Source organism: Neoarius graeffei, chromosome 26 (assembly GCF_027579695.1).
Source record: "Neoarius graeffei isolate fNeoGra1 chromosome 26, fNeoGra1.pri, whole genome shotgun sequence".
Taxonomy (NCBI): domain Eukaryota; kingdom Metazoa; phylum Chordata; class Actinopteri; order Siluriformes; family Ariidae; genus Neoarius; species Neoarius graeffei.
In genome coordinates this window covers 53,632,136-53,639,977 of record NC_083594.1, presented here as the reverse complement: position 1 = coordinate 53,639,977, position 7,842 = coordinate 53,632,136, and the positions used below count along the sequence as shown (strand labels likewise).

At 46.6% G+C, this 7,842-nt stretch overlaps 1 protein-coding gene across 1 annotated transcript in view; it reads left to right on the top strand.

The window, feature by feature from the left end:
* slc38a3a (solute carrier family 38 member 3a) overlaps positions 1-2,640 on the top strand; it is a 90,436-nt gene extending 87,796 nt beyond the window's left edge. The window contains exon 16 of the mRNA XM_060911011.1: positions 1-2,640. This exon is cut by the window's left edge and continues 1,818 nt beyond it. The gene's annotated coding sequence lies outside the window, so the exon portion shown is untranslated.
* The last annotated feature ends 5,202 nt before the right edge of the window (positions 2,641-7,842 follow it).

The following is a 7,842-nucleotide window of genomic DNA, read 5'->3' as shown; positions in this document are numbered from 1 at the left end:
TGACACGGAGTGTGTTATTCTCTGCGTCACACGTCAGATTCTGCGACAAGACTCCAGACCACAGGGGCGGGGCTTGAAGAGATGAGTGTTTCTAATTTGCATATTCATAGAATGATAAAAGGGGAGAATTTTGGCACCTTAGTTTTGTTGTGTGAGGTTTTCAGAAAGGTTTTGAGTGCCACGATGACGACGTAACGTTTCTGAGTCAATCAAACAGGACATGACTTTCGAATATTAACAATCGACACTAACAGAAATAATCCTGATTTACTTCTCTTCTGCTTTGAAATCTTCAGCAACTTCGACTCCCAGATGGTGTTTAACACGACGGCTAATTATCCGGAGCGATCTCAGAATGAAAGGAAATTAATTAATCGTGAGCATGATCATTGGATGACGATGGAACACAGTAGCTTCAGCACTTTCTGCGATAAAGCACAATTTAGAGCCATTAAAATACTTAACCTACTGTAGAGACCAACAACAGGATACAAAAAATCTCTATTATATTTTATTAGTCAGAGTTCTATAGCCTTTATACTACTAAATGTTTGTAAGGAACATATTGTGTGTGTGTGTGTGTGTGTGTGTGTGTGTGTGTGTGTGTGTGTTTATGCCTGAGGTACTTTTCACTCGTCGCTGTAGTCGCGTTCGGTGATCAGACAGATCGTTAGATGGATCAACGTCTTAAACATCTCGTCGTGTCCCGTGTCAGTGGTTTCAATATCCGAGCTGCAAAATTATCCGAGTCACACACTGTAAAAAAAAGAAAGTGAAAATATCTTGACTATGGACAGATGTATGGAATATTTAACAATTATTCACCAGAGGTGAAGTGAATATCGGTGAATAATATCTGAGATGAAGTTGAGGTTATTATTCACCGATATTCACTGAGCCTGAGGTGGAAAATTGTTTAAGTATAAATACACAGGTGATTATTTTAAAAAAATTAAAAATCGTATTTAAAAAAATAATTTATTCCAAACTTCAAAAGCTTCATGTAAATGTAATAGCGGTGCGGCGCAGACTTGTGTCGCTTATCTACACCGACTCACATAAAATACTTTGTTTTGAAACAGATAAAATAAATCACAATCCCACCTGACCTTTAAATAGTTTTATGCTGCGTTCATGTGCTATGGGAAGATGATATTTTCCAGTTGGGAAGTGGTATTTACCAGTGTGTTGTGTTCACATGCTTTTGTTGTTGTTGACAAATTAAAGATGGTGGACCAGATTCAAGTTAGCAATAGTTAGTTAGCTATCGTTAGCAATAGCGTCTGCTCTGGATAGGTAAAAACAAACCATAACAACACATTTTTAAAGGAAACGGATTTCTAATGTATTATATTACACTTGTTAATGACGCAACATTGCATAGACACAAAAAACTACCCACTAGTACTAGTAAAAAAAAAAAACTTTAGTAGCGTACAGTGCTTAACATTCAAGTGTCTTGTACCGCTCGCCGCCATGTTGAAAAGGTTAAAGTTCATCTCATCTCGGCAACTCGTGTATCAAAATTTTCTACGAGTTGCCCAGTGGAAAATACCACAAGAGGGGGCGTTCATGTGTGCTTTCCATGTCGGCGTTTGGTATTTACCATAATTCCCATAGCACATGAACGCAGCATTAGACCAAACTTCGGCGCATGCTTTTATTTTAGGAACAGCATTTTCTTTCATCATGAATTCTTCCTCACTTACGGTGGCGAAGCGATCGGATGCTGTTTTGCCGAGTCGCTCGAGATGATTATTGAGAAATAGTCTGAATTTCTCGACCAATCATAGCGCACGATTTCCTATCATCACCTGCATATTTATACTAATTCTTATCATGATATTATCACTCAAATATAAGATGATTAAACTTATTTGTAGATTTTTTTGCTCCAAATTTGGAGCTTGACATTTTCTTTGACAGGCAGATGAAAGAAAAAAATGTTGAGATACTTCAAGGGTTTGTTGTTATTTGATAAAATGAATTGGACTATACTCAAGCTACATTTCACTTTATTTTGCAGTGTATTAATAATATTAATAATAAATCCTCCAGCATTATGTGCTTCAATAATACCCTGTGTCGTGAGTTTAACTTTTTTACAAGAGCACAGTTTATAATCCCAGTGTAAAGTGCTATATTTAAGAAGCACAGAAAAGTAAGTACAATATAAAAATCACAAAATATACAACTATATGTTTATATATCGATCAGCTCTTCCATCGCTTGTGATTATAATCCACCTGGATTCAGGGTTTGAGGCAGAAGTCGTCCCAGAGAGCAGATTTATTTCATGATGAATATATTTTTAATGACTCTAGTATTCATGTTCCTGTATATTTTCATATCATGATGTTGATGTTTTGACTACAAGTGTGACAGTGACAGTAAAACATACGTATAACCCTCAGTACAGACTCAGTGTGTGAGACATTTATGAAAAGGTAAAAAAAAAATGGAGTGAGTCAAAGGTTTTAGTTTTTGTAGAAGTGTATTTGTGTGTGTAGTAAATACTGTATGTTTACTTAATCTCTGTACTCTGGACTTAATGAAGTGTGTGTGTGTGTGTGTGTGTGTGTGTGTGTGTGTGTGTTCATGACTGACACAGTGGCATTTATAAATGATGAAAATAATTATAAACCCTTTATATATATATATATATATATATATATATATATATATATATATATATATATATATATATATATATATGTCCCCTGTATGCGTGTAAATAGGCAGAGGGTGAGACTGATGATTAAAACAAACTATAATAATTTTTAAAAAGTGTTTTTTCAAGAAAAGTAATAAAAAGCCGGTTCAGTGTCTTTTATTTTTCTTTATTCCTCATACATTGAGTACATGGCTGGAAGTTATTGGACTGTAAACAATGTTGAAATAAATAAAAATAAAGAATGAAAGAAAGCGGCCTCTGAGAACTTTTATTTCTCTCACCATTTTTTTTTGACAAATTATTTTGACAAAGAACAACTTTCGCACTGAAGATCAGTATGTGTCTTGTTTATCTCCGTTTCACTTCATAATTTACATCATTTCTTTCTTTCTTTCTTTCTTTCTTAACTCATCCGATACCAGCACAACAGTTTTGGACTGGGGGGGGGCGGAGCCAAGGTGGCTATGGTGTAGACGTGTTTTAGAGAGCTCTGGTAACTTCTATCTCAAACCTCTTTTTAAAATCTATTTTTTCCATTAAATCCACTTTTCTGGGACCTGCACAAAGTAGACAATATGTCGAAAGGCAGAGGGAGAAAGAACAATGACAAAGGCACCACTTGTTCTGAGGACACAGAGGATGGCGGAGCTAGCCCTGGCTATATTGCTAATGATGCAGCAACAATTGAAGACGTGCTAGTGGCCATTGGAAAATTGAACAACACTGTCGACAAACACTTTTCTGAACTAAATACTACAGTTAGCAGTCTGGAAACGGCTATGACTGTTAGGGTTTTGCTGGGATTCGAACCTGGTTCGTTGGTGTGATAATCCAGCAAACCCCCACTAGGCCACCAGGGGGATGACTCAAATGCAGAGGCGTGAGGCGGAAGTAGAAAAAGAATCAAAAGGTTTATTTAAACTATATACACTATATACAGGGCAAAACAAAAGACAAAAAAAAACCAAAGAGTAAAATCCAAAAGAAAAGCAAAGTGCAAAAATACAAAAGCTAAGAAGATCAAAAAACACAGTACAAAGGAAACTGGAGATAAACATAACAGCACAAAGACTCCGTGACAAGAGGACTGAACTCAGGGGTATAAATAGACAAACTAATTAAGGACACAGGTGAAGATAATTAGGCAATTAACACAAACACAAAACACAGGAACAGTGGCGGCCTCTAGAGGCCAAAATAAACACGACATGAAAAGGAAATAACAGCGGCCTCTAGAGGCCAAAACAGTCCTAGTCCTAACAGGACCCCCCCCTCTAGGAGCGTCTCCTGACGTTCCCAGGGCGATCCGGATGGGCCGAATGGAAGTCCCGACATAGTTCTTTATCAAGGACATCCCGAGTAGGAACCCAGCAGCGCTCCTCAGGACCATAGCCCTCCCAGTCCACCAGATATTGCAACCCGCCGCGGACCCGGCGGGAGTCAAGCAGGCGATTCACAGTGAACACAGTCTGCCCCTGGAAGATGCGGGGGGGTGGGGGGTTCCTAGGGGCAGGGGCATACGTAGACGTCAGTACGGGCCGTAACAGGGAAACATGGAAAGTGGGGTTGATCCTCAGAGTCCGGGGCAACTGGAGCCGGTAGGAGACAGGGTTCACCCTGCGCACCACCTTGAAGGGGCCAATGTAGCGAGGAGCAAGCTTGCGGTTCTCCACCCGCAGTGGAAGGTCCTTAGTGGACAGCCAAACACGCTGCCCAGGGCGGAAAGCGTGTGCAGGTCTTCTATGGCGGTTGGCCTGAGTCTGGTTGGTTCTGGAGGTCTGTATGAGGGTCTTCCTGACCTTGCTCCAGGTCTTGCGACACCGTCTCACATATTGGTTGACCGAGGGCACCCCCGCGTCCTCCTCCTGGTCCGGGAACAGAGGTGGCTGGAACCCGAATTGGCACTGGAATGGCGACAGCTTGGTGGCCGATGACTGCAGGGTGTTGTGGGCGTACTCCGCCCATGGCAGCCAGGTGCTCCACGATGTCGGGTTATCCATAGCCAGGCCTCGCAGGGTGGTTTCCAGGTCCTGGTTGAGCCTCTCCGTCTGACCATTGGACTGTGGGTGAAACCCAGAGGAGAGGCTGGCAGTGGCTCCGATGACCTTGCAGAACCCGTGCCACACTCGGGAGGAGAACTGGGGCCCTCGGTCTGAGACGATGTCCTGTGGAAGACCAAAGACTCGGAAGACATGATTAAACAAAAGTTTCGCAGTTTCAAGAGCAGAGGGGAGTTTGCACAGTGGTATGAAGCGGCAGGCCTTGGAGAATCTGTCAACTAAGACCAAAATGACCGTGTTACCTTGTGACTCAGGGAGACCCGTGATAAAGTCGACTGCCACGTGGGACCAGGGACGCCGGGGAATGGTCAGAGGATGCAGGAGACCCTGGGGACGCTGTCGTGGGTTCTTGGTTCTGGTGCAAACCTCACAGGACAGGACAAATGACCTTACTTCCTTCTCCATGTTAGGCCACCAGAAGCGTCTTTTCAGGAAGTCCAGGGTCCTCCGAGCTCCCGGGTGGGCGGTGAGAGGGGAAGAGTGACCCCACTGGAGAACCTTGGCCCGGGCTTGATGTGGGACGTACAAGAGGCCTGGTGGCCCCGTCTCAGGACCGGGGTCCTGGCGTTGGGCTCGTCGGACAGCCTCCTCAATACCCCAGCGGACAGGGGCCACAATCCGGGACACAGGGATAATAGGCCCGACTTCATTCTCCCTGTTAGTGGCAGAGAACAGTCTGGACAGTGCGTCAGGTTTGGTGTTCTTGGAGCCGGGGCGGTATGAGAGGGTGAAGTCAAACCGACTGAAAAACAGGGCCCACCTAGCCTGTCGAGGGTTCAGTCTCTTGGCTTGCTGGAGGTACTCCAGGTTCTTGTGGTCAGTCCAAACCAGGAATGGATGTTGTGCTCCCTCCAGCCAGTGCCTCCACTCCTCAAGGGCCAGTTTGACCGCTAGCAGTTCTCGATCCCCCACATCGTACCGGGACTCAGCAGGACTCAGGCGGTGGGAGAAGTAAGCGCAGGGGTGCAGCTTTCCTTCCGAACGTTGAGAGAGCACCGCGCCGACACCACTGTCCGAGGCGTCCACCTCCACGATGAATGGTTGGGAGGTGTCCGGGAGAACCAGAATGGGTGCCGTGCAGAAGCGGTCCTTGAGGTCTTTGAACGCCTTTTCTGCCTGAGGAGACCAGCCATAAGATCCACCTGTCCCTTTGGTGAGGTCTGACATGGGTGCTGCCACAGAACTGAAGTTCCTGATGAACTTGCGGTAGAAGTTAGCGAATCCTAAGAACCGCTGAACCTCCTTAACGGACTTGGGAGTAGGCCAATCCCGGACGGCCAGGGTCTTGGCAGGGTCCATTTGGAGTTGGCCTGTCCGTACAATAAATCCCAGAAAGGAGACCTCGGGAACATGAAATTCGCATTTCTGGGCCTTGGCGAACAGATTGTTCTGTAGCAGCCTCTGGAGAACCTGGCGGACATGGTGGCGGTGCTCCTGCACGGTCTTGGAAAAGATAAGGATGTCGTCGAGGTAGACAAAAACGTATAGGTTAATCATGTCCCTTAAGACGTCGTTGATTAGGGCCTGAAAAACAGCTGGTGCGTTGGTGAGTCCGAAGGGCATCACCTGGTATTCGTAGTGCCCAGACGGGGTGTTAAAGGCAGTCTTCCACTCGTCTCCCTGTCGGATACGGATGAGGTGGTATGCGTTCCGTAGGTCCAACTTGGTGAAGACGGTGGCGCCTTGGAGCAGGTCGAAAGCTGTGGACATCAGCGGAAGGGGATATCGGTTGCGCACAGTGATCTTATTCAGGCCCCTGTAATCAATACATGGTCGGAGCCCCCCATCCTTCTTGCCGACAAAGAAGAAGCCGGCTCCAGCAGGTGAAGTGGAGGGTCGAATAAACCCAGAGACCAGGGCATCTTTGAGGTATTCCTCCATGGCCTTGCGTTCTGGCTGAGAGAGTGAAAACAGTCTGCCACGAGGAGGGGTAGTCCCAGGGAGCAAGTCGATGGCACAGTCGTAGGCCCGGTGCGGAGGAAGAACGGCGGCCCTGCTCTTGCTGAATACCTCCTTGAGATCCCAGTACTCTGTGGGAACTTGAGATAACTCGGTGAGATCAGGGGGCTCGGCAGGAGACACAGGAGAGCTAGAGAGCAGACAAGAGGCATGGCATGCAGGGCCCCATTCCACAACCTGGCTTGTTACCCAGTCTATGCGAGGGTTGTGGCGAGTAAGCCAAGGAAGGCCTAGAATAACTGGGAACTCAGATGAAGGAATCAGGTGCAGGGATATTTCTTCCTTGTGACCTTGAGACTGGAGGAAAACTGGAGAAGTAACTTGGGTGACTCTTCCATCACCTAACGCTTGGCCATCGAGGGCAGACACAGACAGTGGGACTTCAAGAGGTGCAGTCGGAATATTGATGCTTTGGGCGAAGTGAATATCCATAAAGTTCCCAGCCGCCCCTGAGTCTATCAAAGCTTGACAAGAGTGGACAGACTCACCCCAGGAGATGGAGACCGGGATGTAGATTCCTTGGCCAGGGAGTCCGGGAGAGAGGGTAGGCCCCGTCACAACCCTCCCTCGGCTGGACGGGGCGGTCCTTTTCCCAAGAGTTCGGGACATGATGCTCGGAAGTGACCAGGTTTGCCACAGTAGATGCAGCACTTGTCCCTCCTTCTGCGCTCCCTCTCAGATGCGGAGAGGCGAGTACGACCCACTTGCATGGGTTCTGGACAGTCACTGAAGGAGGTAGATGGTCTCCAGGTAGAGGTAGGGAGGCTGGGGGGGCTCAAGGCTTGGTGGCGTTCTCTCATCCTGTTGTCCAGACGAATAGCATGTGAGATGAGGGTTTCGAGGTCACTTGGGCATCCAATAGAGGCCAGACCGTCCTTGATGGGGTCAGACAGACCATGGTGGAAGGCTGACACCAGGGCAGTCTCGTTCCATCCACTTACTGCTGCGAGTGTTCGGAACGAGATGGCGTAATCTGCGACGCTTCCTCCTTGCCGGATGGACATGAGCTTTCGGGCTGCGTCGGTACTGATGTCTGCCTGATCGAAGACCCGAAGCATCTCTTCAGAAAACAGCTGGAAATCAAAGCACTCAGGTCCCTGTCTTTGCCAGATAGCAGTAGCCCAGGCTCGCGCCTTACCAGCTAATAAG